Source organism: Pinus tabuliformis, chromosome 3_1 (genome assembly GCF_031772625.1).
Source record: "Pinus tabuliformis cultivar Carrire ecotype Pingquan chromosome 3_1, CPIR1, whole genome shotgun sequence".
In the NCBI taxonomy this organism is placed as follows: Eukaryota; Viridiplantae; Streptophyta; class Pinopsida; order Pinales; family Pinaceae; genus Pinus; species Pinus tabuliformis.
This window is the reverse complement of record NC_142301.1, coordinates 189,123,462-189,135,798: the sequence shown is the minus strand read 5'-3', so window position 1 is coordinate 189,135,798 and position 12,337 is coordinate 189,123,462.

Genomic DNA, 12,337 nt, shown 5'->3' with positions numbered 1-12,337 from the left:
ACATCAAGTTATTTTGTGATAGTCAAAGTGCAATTCATTTGGCTAAGAATCCAGCCTATCATAGTAAATCAAAGCATATACCTATCAAGTACCATTTTGTAAGACAGGTTATCACTGAAAGGGGTGTTTCTCTTGAAAAGGTGCATACGAAGGAAAACTGTGCAAACATGTTCACGAAACCAGTTTTGTTAGAGAAGCTACGTTGGTGTCTGGCTTCTCTTGGCTTGCAGAAAAGATAAAAATAATAAATGAACAGGGCATCAGGCTAATTGTTGTCAAGGTGGAGATTGTTGAGATTTTCTGTTTTATTAAATTTGGGAAAAATCTCATGTATGTGACAACAATAGGATTAGTTGCTATATTAGCTCCAGTATTTTTTGAGGAGGAGTTAATGCATCCTATATTTGTTGTGAGGGAATTTATGATTCAGTTTTATGCTCCAGCTATATAGAAATGTAATCCCGTAGAGGATTGTGAGAGTGTGTAAAGTGTGTAGAGAAAATAGGGAGAGCTGAGAGTATGTGTGAAGAATTAGAATTGTTGTAATCTCCTTTGAATAATAAGATTGCCGATGCCTCTGTTCTGGTGGATGTAGCCCAGATTGGTTGGGTGAACCACGTTAAATCTCTGTGTTATGGTTTTGTGTGATTGTGTATGTGTTGTGTATGCTTATTTTTATTTCTGCTGCGCTTTGTTTAGTCTAACACCAATGAGACACTGAAGAATTTTTGCATGGAGAGAAGCAAACCCATGGACACTCCTCTAGTAGGAAGTTGGAAGAAAGAGGATGCCACTTAAGGTGAGGAAGTAGAGGCTACCATTTATAGGCAGCTTGCACTTATGTATTTGGTGAAAACACGACCATACATATGTTATGCAGTTAACCAGCTTAGTTAAGCAATGGTTAAGCTAGCCAAATTGTATTGGAAGGCGGAAAATCATGTGCTGAGATAGCTCAAAGGCACCACTCAGTTTGGTCTTTGGTATAGACGGACAAAGGGAGTGAAGCTGCAAGGTTTCAAAGATGCAGATTAGGTAGGGACTCCATCAGACATGAAAAACACATGAAGATGAATTTTCAGTGTTGGGTCAGCAGCGGTTTCTTGGTACAAGAGGAGGTAGAGATCTGTTGCACTCAGCTCAGTAGAAGCTAAATACATAGCTGAAAGTCAAGAAACATGTGAGGTGATCTCAATGAGAAAGATACGTGTTGGGTTATTTGGTCAGATGATGGATCCTACTATGATTTACTGTGATATTCAGAGTTGTATCAAACTCTCTGAGAATCTTGTATTTCATGATTGATCTAAGCATATCGACATCCGGTATGACCATCTACGAGATTGTGTGCAAAGGTGGATCATGTTGTTGGAGTACATTCTTATAGAGGAGCAAGATGAAAATATTTTGACAAAGGGGTTATCAAAGGCAAAGCTCGAGTTCCATAGAGGAAGGATAGGGGTATAAGATAATCCCTTTCTTGTTGAGACAGAGTATTGAAAATGCAACAAAAAAATCTAGTTTTAACTTTGCCTTGGTCAAACTAGATCAAAATTCAAATTTCAATTTTAGTAAAATACTTGGAGGTAGTGAAATGAGGTGATATGGAAATTATCACTCAGTTAACTCAATTAATTCGAGTAGGAGACACTTCAGTTTAGTTTAGTATGATTGATTGCTAATTTCTAGCAATTTGTTTCAATTAATTTGGGTTATTATGAGTTTAACTAGTTCTAACTATTAGAGAACTAGTGGAGGGTCCAATAGTGGGGTGTGTACCTCAATGATAGCCCAATTAACTCATTAATGAACCCATAATAATTGATGCATGCAAGAAACTTGAGTTACCGAGTTGAGATTCGATTTCAAGGGAATTATACTATCAGTTGTAGACAATTCCAAATTATACTGGTGGTGCATGCAGTCAAAGAAGGGCCTACATGGATTTTGCAGTTCTGGAAGGGTAATTTCACTAACTAATAGGGACTAATTCCTTATTAAAAAACACAAGGAAATAGGGACTTGGGTAGGCAGGAATTTGGTTAAATATTGACCAAATCTATTTTGTTAAGCAGTGAGATAGATTATACTAGCGCGAGAGTTGCTCAGGCTTGAGAAAGCAATATTGTATTTCTTTTAATTGAATCTCGGAGTACCCACAGTAATGATCATACTTGTCGACGTTTGGTATTGTATTTCTTCTTTGTTTTCTGATTAATGCCATACATATAGGAAGGGGTTTTGAGAAGTTTCTTTCGCCTAGATAATTCTCCATTTTTGTGTATTGATTCATGTCGCATGTTTATGATTTCCTTTCTCGATCATGAATTTCTTTCCTTAGATAAGTAGAGTATATTCAAGTTTTATGTTTTAGTAAATTACATGAGCAGTTTGAATCTACATAGGAATTTATACAAAGCTAGTCAGAAATCATATCATGATATTGAAGATGATCAACTTGATGGATTTGAAAAGATGGGCCTTTTTTAGATGCAATTGAGATACCAGAGTATTGAAGCACAAAAACACTAATTTCAAAAACCCTAGTTTGAGGTTTTTCATGGATTTTGTTAAGAATGTGAGGACTTGACATAACCATCAACGAGAGTTGAAGTGCCTCACCATCCTGAAAACTTTTAAATCTTCAAATGGTAGATCGTTGTATAATGGCAGTTTTGTAAGATCAACATATGGATGCATATGGTCACCGTAATTTTTGACAGGAAAATAATTAGTGAATATATTGCTAGTTTGATTAGGTTTGAAAGTTCAGAGGGAGTCAAATGAATAGGTTGAGTCTCACAAAAAGACTAAGTAATGTGGTTTCATGGCTCGCTTACAGTGAAATGCATGATAACACCATCTTACACCTATTAACAATCTACACCAGCTGACCAAGAATCAAAAGGATTTGAAACGATGGTTGTGCACTTTCTTCAGTAAAAAATTCAGGGTGCAAAGAGTACAACATATCAGAATCTTTTGAAGATGAGATTTCATCGGATGGGATGGTGTTGAGGTAGGAATCTGTTGTAGTAAAACACAACCCCCCCATTATTGATTTGTTCACTTCAAATAATGGGGACCCTTTCTATAAAATTTTTGACTAAATGCCTTTTAGGATTTTTATTAAGTTGATTATCCTATGCTTTTGTTAATTTTTCAGTTTTTAGACTTTCGTTTTTTATTGCTTTGTTAAAATCGATTTTTTATAAGCTTCCCATTGATACTTGTTTCGTCTCATTTGGTCAACTGCTTTGTAAATGGCACTCCTTTGAAGGCTAATAATTTATGTCGCCTGGGTTAAAAATGCATAAAATGTACAATATACCATTTTTGTAATTAAATTAATTCAATAATTCATTTATTTTAAATATTAACCCCTAGTTAGTTATTACTAACATTTTTCAATTTTTTTTACTTATACAGCCAAATTATGAAGCATCGGGATTTTAGTAATTTACTCCAATTTTTAAATAGATTAATAATCTCGAAAATCCAAAATATCAAAGTGGTTGTAGCTTAGATAGACAAATTATGCCTTAGATAATTTCATAACTTAACCTCATTAAAATAAAATATAATATATATATATATATATATATATATATATATATATATATATATAATAAAACTTTATATTACGCGATCGGATGATCGCATTAGAATTTTTAATCGCATCGAAATTTTTTTAATTACAACATTCTAGAAAACCTCAACAACCTCATTTACCCGATCAGAAGATCGCATCGAACCTTTCAAATGTGACAAGTTTAAAATCTTTGACAACTCCCGATCACCGAAACAAAAGTCAAAGGGGCATGAGACATTAAACCAAAGTTTCATTGGTAATTCGATTTGTTTTTTGAAGTTTCAACACTCAAGTGAATGAGTGAAGTAGGATAGTGTAATCTAATATTAAAATAAAATTAGTATTTAATACTTAATTTTAAATTAATTAATGTATAAAATATAATTAAATTAAAATTAATTATTATTTAGATTAATATTAATTAATAAACAGTTTATTAAATAATTAGTTAGTCTATAATTAACAATTAAATTAGAATTAATTATTAGATAATTAGAGTTTAATTTAGAATAAGATTTTTTAATTAAAATTCTGATTTTTTTAGCTCAGTAACAGAGTTTCCAGAATTGTGCCAGATTTGACTCATCAACTTTAGAAGCTCATAGATTCAGTTTTACTTGGCCAAATGAGGCCCAAGACGGCTCATTAGAAAGATAAAATTAAGAAGAACGTTTCTAAGGAAGTTTCACTAACAGATTTGTTCATTTATTGGGTCAAAAAACAGGCAGAAGATCAAGCTCCAAATTTTTAAAACAAAATCAATTTTCTGAGTTTTATTTTCTTCATTTTCATTTGCCCAAGTCTCTTCTAAGTGCAGATTCACTCATCAATAATATCCTTGGCCAATGAAAATCATTATATGCATCAATAGAAAGCTCAGATTTCCTTTTCAAATTGATTAATTGCATTTGATTGGATTTGTTTTAATGCTAGAAATGACATTTTGATTTTATTTTTACATCTTAATTTATTTTGATTTCTTTTTGTAGAAAAACAGTAGAAGAAATATGGAGAAAAAGATCTCAATCAATGAGAATGCTACAGTAATTAAAGATTGGAATTTTTAAGCAAATAAAATTAGATTAGACAATTTTTTCTTCAACAAACTTTCCTCTCAAAAATACGTTTGAAAATATTATAAATGACAAATTGCAGAATGTAATAAGGGGCTGCTCTCCTCTACAATTTTGGACTTCTAAAAGCACTTCTGCAATATAAATTTAGTGTTGTAAGAAGGAAGAGAGAAAATCTCAAATCTGAGGATTATTGAGGATTTTTCTTTTTTATCTTGAATTATGTATGATGGGCAGAGTTTGCACTATTGAATCTCTAGTTTTGAAAGAAAAAGTCCAAGCAATGTAAAAGACTGTTGGAGACCAAGGTCAAAGAAATGGATTCAATAAATTGGCATTTCTAATATTACTGTTTCAAATATTAGTTTCATTTTTATGATAACAAGAATGTGTTATTTTATTCATGTTTGTGCACTTGTGTTGATATGGGCAATTTGTCTCAATGTTGTTATTATATATCTGTGCTCTTATGGATTAAATTCTAATTTCTGAGTAACTATTTTACTCAGAAATCTGTCTTATAAAATTGATCTATTGAATAATGATGTGTTGTAAACTATTTCCGCATATTATTGTTTAATTATTAGATTTACTGATTTGACAAATCAATATCATTTTTGTGAACTACTCCCTGAATGTTGTTGGTTTATTATTTCAGTTAAGAGGTCTCAATAGGATGTGTTTTAGTATTCACAAATGCCAGTTAATTGAATTACTTCGATAGCTTGACATGAACTAAAAGCCAGAGATATCTAAATCCCTACCATTTAATTATCTTGCTCTTAGTTGGGTTAGATTTATATCTACCTAATTGAGATAGGATTAAGTTTATTTTCTTTTGTTTGCATTATAGAATAAGTTTGCATTTATTTTAAGTTCTATATTCTTTTAAGTCCTCTTTTCCAAGAGGCAAAAAATTGTAGTTGTGGCTTGGTTGAACCCAAATCATCTTAAGGGTCATTCTCTTGCCTGGTAAGCAAGAAGAAGTGATCTGATATCCCTGTCTATTGGTAGTTAAAAATACATCGTAAACCAACAGTGATAGGGAAAAGGTAACTGGACCTAGTTAACCCAGTTACAGCAACTACTCCAAACGGAAAAGGCGCTGCTTTAAGGTCCGAACCAGGTGGTTATCCCCTAATGTTGAGGCAAACATTTTTGGCCCTCAACATTGGCGCTAGAAGGAGGGCCTGAAACTTGTTGTCTATTAGAATCTTTTCAATTTTAACATTTTATTTAAATCACAATGGCTCCTCTTCAACTTCCAATTTAGAGTTGTATCCATGGACGTGCATCTTCCAATACTCCACCCGAAGTGGTAAGACTCTTGTCTCAGCTAAAGTTTAATGGTAAGAGAAATTATTATGCTTTTAATCATGTCTTTTAATTTATTTAAAAAGTTTCAAATTCTGATTTTCAAGGAATTGATGAAGGCATTTTATGGAGAATTTTTACTCTCACATTCGCGGAAAAATCCAGAAACTGGTGTAGAACTCTTCCAGTTGCCTCAATTCACAGCTGGGATCAATTTGTCACAATTTTCATTTGTAAATTTGACGGCTATCATTATGAACAAGTATCTGATGAAATTGAATATCTACGAAGATTTGAAAATGATCTTGTTAGAGATTTTAATATTCGATTTCATTTTAATTGTTTAAAATTTAAAGTCGAAGATAAACTTACAGAAGAAGAATCACTAAATTGGTTTGAACATAATTGCTCTCTTCCTCCCATTCCCAATTCAAATGAAATTAGTTTGAGCTTTGTTCCATCCCCTTCCATCATAAATGAGAATTCCAATATGGATGTGAAAACAAATTATGATGAAATAGTCACACAAAGCTTAGAAAATATTTCTAATCAAATGCAAGAACATAACAACAACAATTTTGGAGAAAGAGCTGCCTTGAAATCTAAAAATTACTCCGCAGTGAATTCATAAAATCAGATCGCAAATCATCAAGTACAAGCAGTAATTAAAGTAAATAATAACACGCAAAATGCTATACAAATTTATGAATTTTTTCAGGATGAACAAATGCCAAATTCAGAGAACCAAAGCAAAATTCTTCAAGAAAGCACGAGTAGACAAAGGAATGATCTATAATCTAAACTTTACAATGAGCATAATGTACAAAATTTCTCAAACAAAGACATTTTTAAATGCATTATTTCATATTCACATTTTTCGCTTTATCCTGGTATTTTTAATGATTGTAATTTTTCCCCTCTTGGTATTAATAACATTTCAGAAAATAAAGAGGATGATCTAAATGAATTACAATAAGTTTTTATCAAGATAGAGAAACAATTATTGATCATTCTTTTGCCATTAATGAACATGAAATTTTTATTCATCCTTGTTTTGATATATTAGATGAGATCGAAGGGAATTCTAAAGAATATTGTGAAGTCATTTATGATAATTACTCTGACATTGAGAATGTTAATCTCTATTCTTATCAAGAGAATCCTCATGTTAAAATTCAAATAACATCTGAGAATGAGGAACGCTTCAATTTAGAAATTATTCCAACCAATCCTCATTCTAGAGCAGCGAATTATCTTCATGATTTCACCATTCGAGAAAACATTCCAATTTATGATTCATATCATGATCAAGTTCTCATTCCTACTCATAATCATAATTCTCTTTCTAATTCACAAGTTGGAATTGACAATTACTCAAATTCTATTATTTTGGCCAATCCTTGTGAAAAAAATTATTTCAAAACAATCCCAATTGTGTTGTAACATTAGTTATACCGATAGTAATTTCATTTTATTTTTTCTTTTTCACTTATTTTGTTTAAATTTAGATTTATTTTCTGATTTTATTTCTGATATATTTTTTGACACTTTACGCTGGCATATTGAGCACTTTAATAGTGAACACTCAATTGATGCATTGCCCTATTGGGAAATTGAAGTTTCATATTATAATCATGAACATCAAAAGCTATTAATATTTCAATTTCAATCAATGCTAATGTTTTATCAAAAGCTTCTATCTTCTCAAAGGCAGTGTCAACAAGAAAATATATTTTTACAATCTGGCCAGCAATCTAATCCAATTAATAATTTTCTATTTTATTTGACAGATTTCCATCCATTTTTCATTAGCCTATTTGAAAACTGTTTGGAAATTTTTCCTTTAAAGAAGATTGCTAATAGCTTAACATTTGTACAGAACACTAAAAAAAAAATTCAGGCCTTTGAATTTAAAAGCTCATATCCACAATCTGGCCTGTCATCTCCTCTTTTGAACATTTTCCAATCCTTAATGGAAACCCATCCAGATTTTTATGATCCAATTGGAATTCAGTTGGAAAAGACATTTCAAAAGAAGGTGATTGTAAATAAGCTGCTAACAATAACTGTACATTCTGATTACAGATTTAATTTTCTTATTTTAGTTATATTTATATTTCTATTACTAACATTTGAACTGTGTGCATATAAAGGAATTAAAATGAGAGAATGGTTACATTGGAAATATGACTATACCTAGCCATTTTCCTACATATGGTTAGAATAGGAGTAGAATTAATGTAGTTAATTTATTTTCAACAGTTCTGCAGATATAAATAAAGCAAAGCAATCAACACTTCTCATACATGTTCAGTGAAACATTTTCTCCTCATCGGAAACTTTTTTATTCTTGCTTCCCATTTTTAAATCAAATTTTTTTTTGCAGCAATACCTCTACCCATAACTACATCTCTGCCTATTCTGAATAATGTCTTGACTTTAATTGAGTTCGCACTTGGCACCCATCACCTCAAAGCCAATTTTCTCCATTTCGATATGTCCTTATAAGATTTTCTTCTGAAATTTATTTGTTAAAGGTTTTGAGGATACAAAGCTTCATGATCTCATTAATCACATGAAGTTTATGTTATTTTCCTCGAAATTGGTTAAAATAACCTTAAGGGTGTCTATGCCACTATGTGCACACATTTAAATCTGTAATTATATTCTTTCATAATGAGTGGCTTTATCCTATTCTAATCTTTAATTTATTATCTAATGCTGAAATACGCATCATATTTATTTACTAAAGGCATTATTGAATAGTCACTATAACAATATAGATTTTTCTCAAATTAATTCAAAATTAGCAGAGGTAATAAATTGTTGTTGCAATTCAAAAGGGAGCATATTCTCATTTTCGTTTCTTATGGATTCTATGAATTTCAAATTTTTTGAACATGATTAATTGATTTCCTTCAGCTTGGTTGTCCACTTTAATTTAGAATAAATAATGAGATGATTTTGAACAAAGTCAGAATTTTGATAAATCGAAGGAAGAATTTGAAGATTCATGAGGTAAAATCTACAGACAATTTCCTTCCAAGTGCACATTTACAAGTTCATTTTCATCTATTATTAGTCTCTCTTTTCCTTATTTTATTTTTTTATTCTTGTTCTGTTTTATTTGCAGGTTTTCATTTGTTTTCAAAACTTGAAGTAAGCAACAAACGCATTTCAAATTTACAACAGATTCAGGGAAATTTTATTTGTGATTCATTAGAATTTGAACATTCTTTAACTTTGTTTTCATTCATTAGAAAACCCAATTGAAATTTACAACAGTATCACAGAATTCATATCATAAACATTTCAACTTGATTTTCATATTGCTGATACTACAGTGAATATATATTCGCAATATTCTCATCCCGCTCAACTTTGTCAATTATTTCATTCTGATATCACATCATCCATATCACAACCATTTGTATCGTAATATTTCATCAGAAGTAGCTCTTAGCATTTTCTGATAACAAATTGATGATGCAAGACCTCCGATGTGTCACCTCACTCATTCTCTCATAAAACGTTGTATCGCATTTCGCATATCAGAGGTTTTCAGTTGAATATACTTCCATTATCTTGAATCACCGATCTCCGATAATCGACTTCGTCAATATTGCGATGTCCACAAAATTCTGGACCCGATATGAAATTTAAATCAAGTTCATAAAAATATCGCATACATTCAATCGCAATAATGGTAGGAGCATAATTTTAAAATTATTGATGTCTCGGATCCGATATGATATTAAAATCTCATAATAAATTTATCGGGTCCATTCTTCATCGCATATCGGCGTATCAAAAATATTACATCCTGTATTTAAATTTGATCGTTGACTTCTTTTGAGGTCCAAAGTCGGTCCCACCTAAAAGCCCCGTCATCCACTGCATCGCTGCTATCACAAGAATCATATTAGCATTTCCGACATGACTAATTTCCAATATTCTAATATGCTGATATCACAATCGCTTCATCGCGTTTTTATTGATGATCATATCACAATTCCGAATTTGCGATGTGCGATGTACGATGTGCGATGTGCGATGTGCGATGTGCGAAGTATAAAGTACAACATGACCATTCCCTGATCCTCAATATAACATTCCTTCAATATTGTGATCGCTCAATCTTACCGCATATATTCTCATCACATGTTTTCCATTGCAACAAATATATCGCATCGCAAAATTAAAATAAAATCTTATCTTAAAATTTTCTGATGCGATAAACTCCAATGCATGTCTCTATGCCATTAACATTTAACCAATATATGGCATATCAACAAAGGTGAAATTTTGTAGATTGAACTTTAAACATGATGAAGAAACATGCAATCTGGATCATCCGATAAGGCGTTGTGTTGTATGAAATATTTTAAAGCAATCTCGGGTAACAGCTATGGTACTAAAGCAATTGATGACAAATTTGCAGCATATTTAAATCATTTCAATTTTTCATATATTTCAGTTTTAAATATATAATTCCATAATTAAATATGAAATTTAAAACCTCTATATCTTCACTTTTAAATTCCATTATCTTGGATTTTGTCTTAATTCTGGACAATTTATAAAAATCATGGAGTTTATATGAAACTTATAATACTTTGAGAACAATCATCACTACAAATTCTCATTCTCATTTCTAATGCATTTGTTTTAATTTCGATTCCCTTGAACACAAAGCATTCCCTTTTTTACATTTTGCTGTTTGCTTTAGTTTAATAAATAATTATTTTGGGTTATAGGATTTCGGTTAGTTTGACTTCTTCATATTTTAATGTTAACTAAAAGAAGAAATCAGTTAGTATTGAAAAAACCGATACCTCTCAGGTAAGATCAAATGCAATTATCCAATGGTAAGATTCATGTACCCACTTTCATTAATTTTCATTTCGTGACTTTAGTTTCAGTTCTGTTTTTTTGATATATAAATCTGTTTTGTAGCTCTTCATAAAAGCTTTCAATCCTCTGCCAGATCATATTTTGGAATTCCTATACTCTTTTCCTGGTTTTATTTCAAAAAGTAGCAATAATCTTCATTGAAACAGCTACACTAGGAAGTTTCTGAACTTATAGTTTGTTTCTTTAAACATTCCTTTTATTAGAATATGATTAAAATGATGCTTTGAAACAACAAGATTGACATCAGGCAGAGAGTTTTCATTGTGGCTGAATTTTATCATCACTGATATCTAAAGCCTAAAACATTTACAACCCTGCAAGGTATAATTTTTCTGAATCTCAACATAAGAAAAAATGATTACATGATTATTTTCTTTTACTTCATGTTGTTGAGATATTGGTATAAACATCTTTGTTAGAGTTTATCTTTCAAAACTTGGATTTTCCTTTCCATTTTTAAATTTCTTCATTTTTATTTTTGTTTGCTGATTTATTTTCTCACTTTAGCTTAAGAATTCTTTTCCTTTTGTTTTCAGTTTTAATTTTGGTCACTTTGCCATGATTTATATGGAAGACCTTGTTGTTACCTAATAATGGTCGGCATATATAGGGAAAAATTGTTAATAGTATACTATTAGCTTTTTCTTAATATCTCTTAATAAAGTTTATTTTTCTTATTATAAAGGTAGACATACTTAAGGAAGAGATTACAAAACAAAAGAAGTTGAGAAAGTATCATAGAATTTAAGAAATTTCTTTTTCATCAAAATTGTAATTATTTTGAAATTTCAATATTTTATTAAGATCTTTCAAAGTTCTATTATCAGGCAAGAAAAATTGTTTTTAACCAAGTAAAGACACTTTACAACAAAGCACCTTTAACTCTGAAATTTTCATTCTTAACTCTTAAGGAGTCAATAATTCTTCCTATCCAAAAAAGTCTTATTTTTGTAGAGTGTAATCCAAAAATATATTTGAACTTAAAAGATAAGAGGTTTCATCATGAACCTGCTTACCATGATCATAGAGGAAAAATAGCCTGACATTACCAACACTGCTAAGCAAACCAGAGTAATGGCTTATGATTGCAAACAATTATAAGACAAGGGGTCTCATTATGAGTCAGCTTGTTTAGTCCAATTATAACCAGTGAATGGCATTGTCAAAATCTGGCTACCAAACCAGGACAATGGCTTTTAAGAACTAAAAAAAACAAATACAAAGAAAATAAACATATATAAATGAATTTATCTCTAGGTCAATAGTTCTTAAATAGATGGGATTCTTAAATAGATTAAAAGGTAACTATGTCGAAACTATAGATGTTTGCTGGCAGCAGTGGCTCTACTTGTGATAAATGAGTATATTTTAAAATTTAAACTCTAAAGTGACCCCTGTTTTATCTCTATAACTAATTAAAGACTAATATAGAGTTTTGAAATAT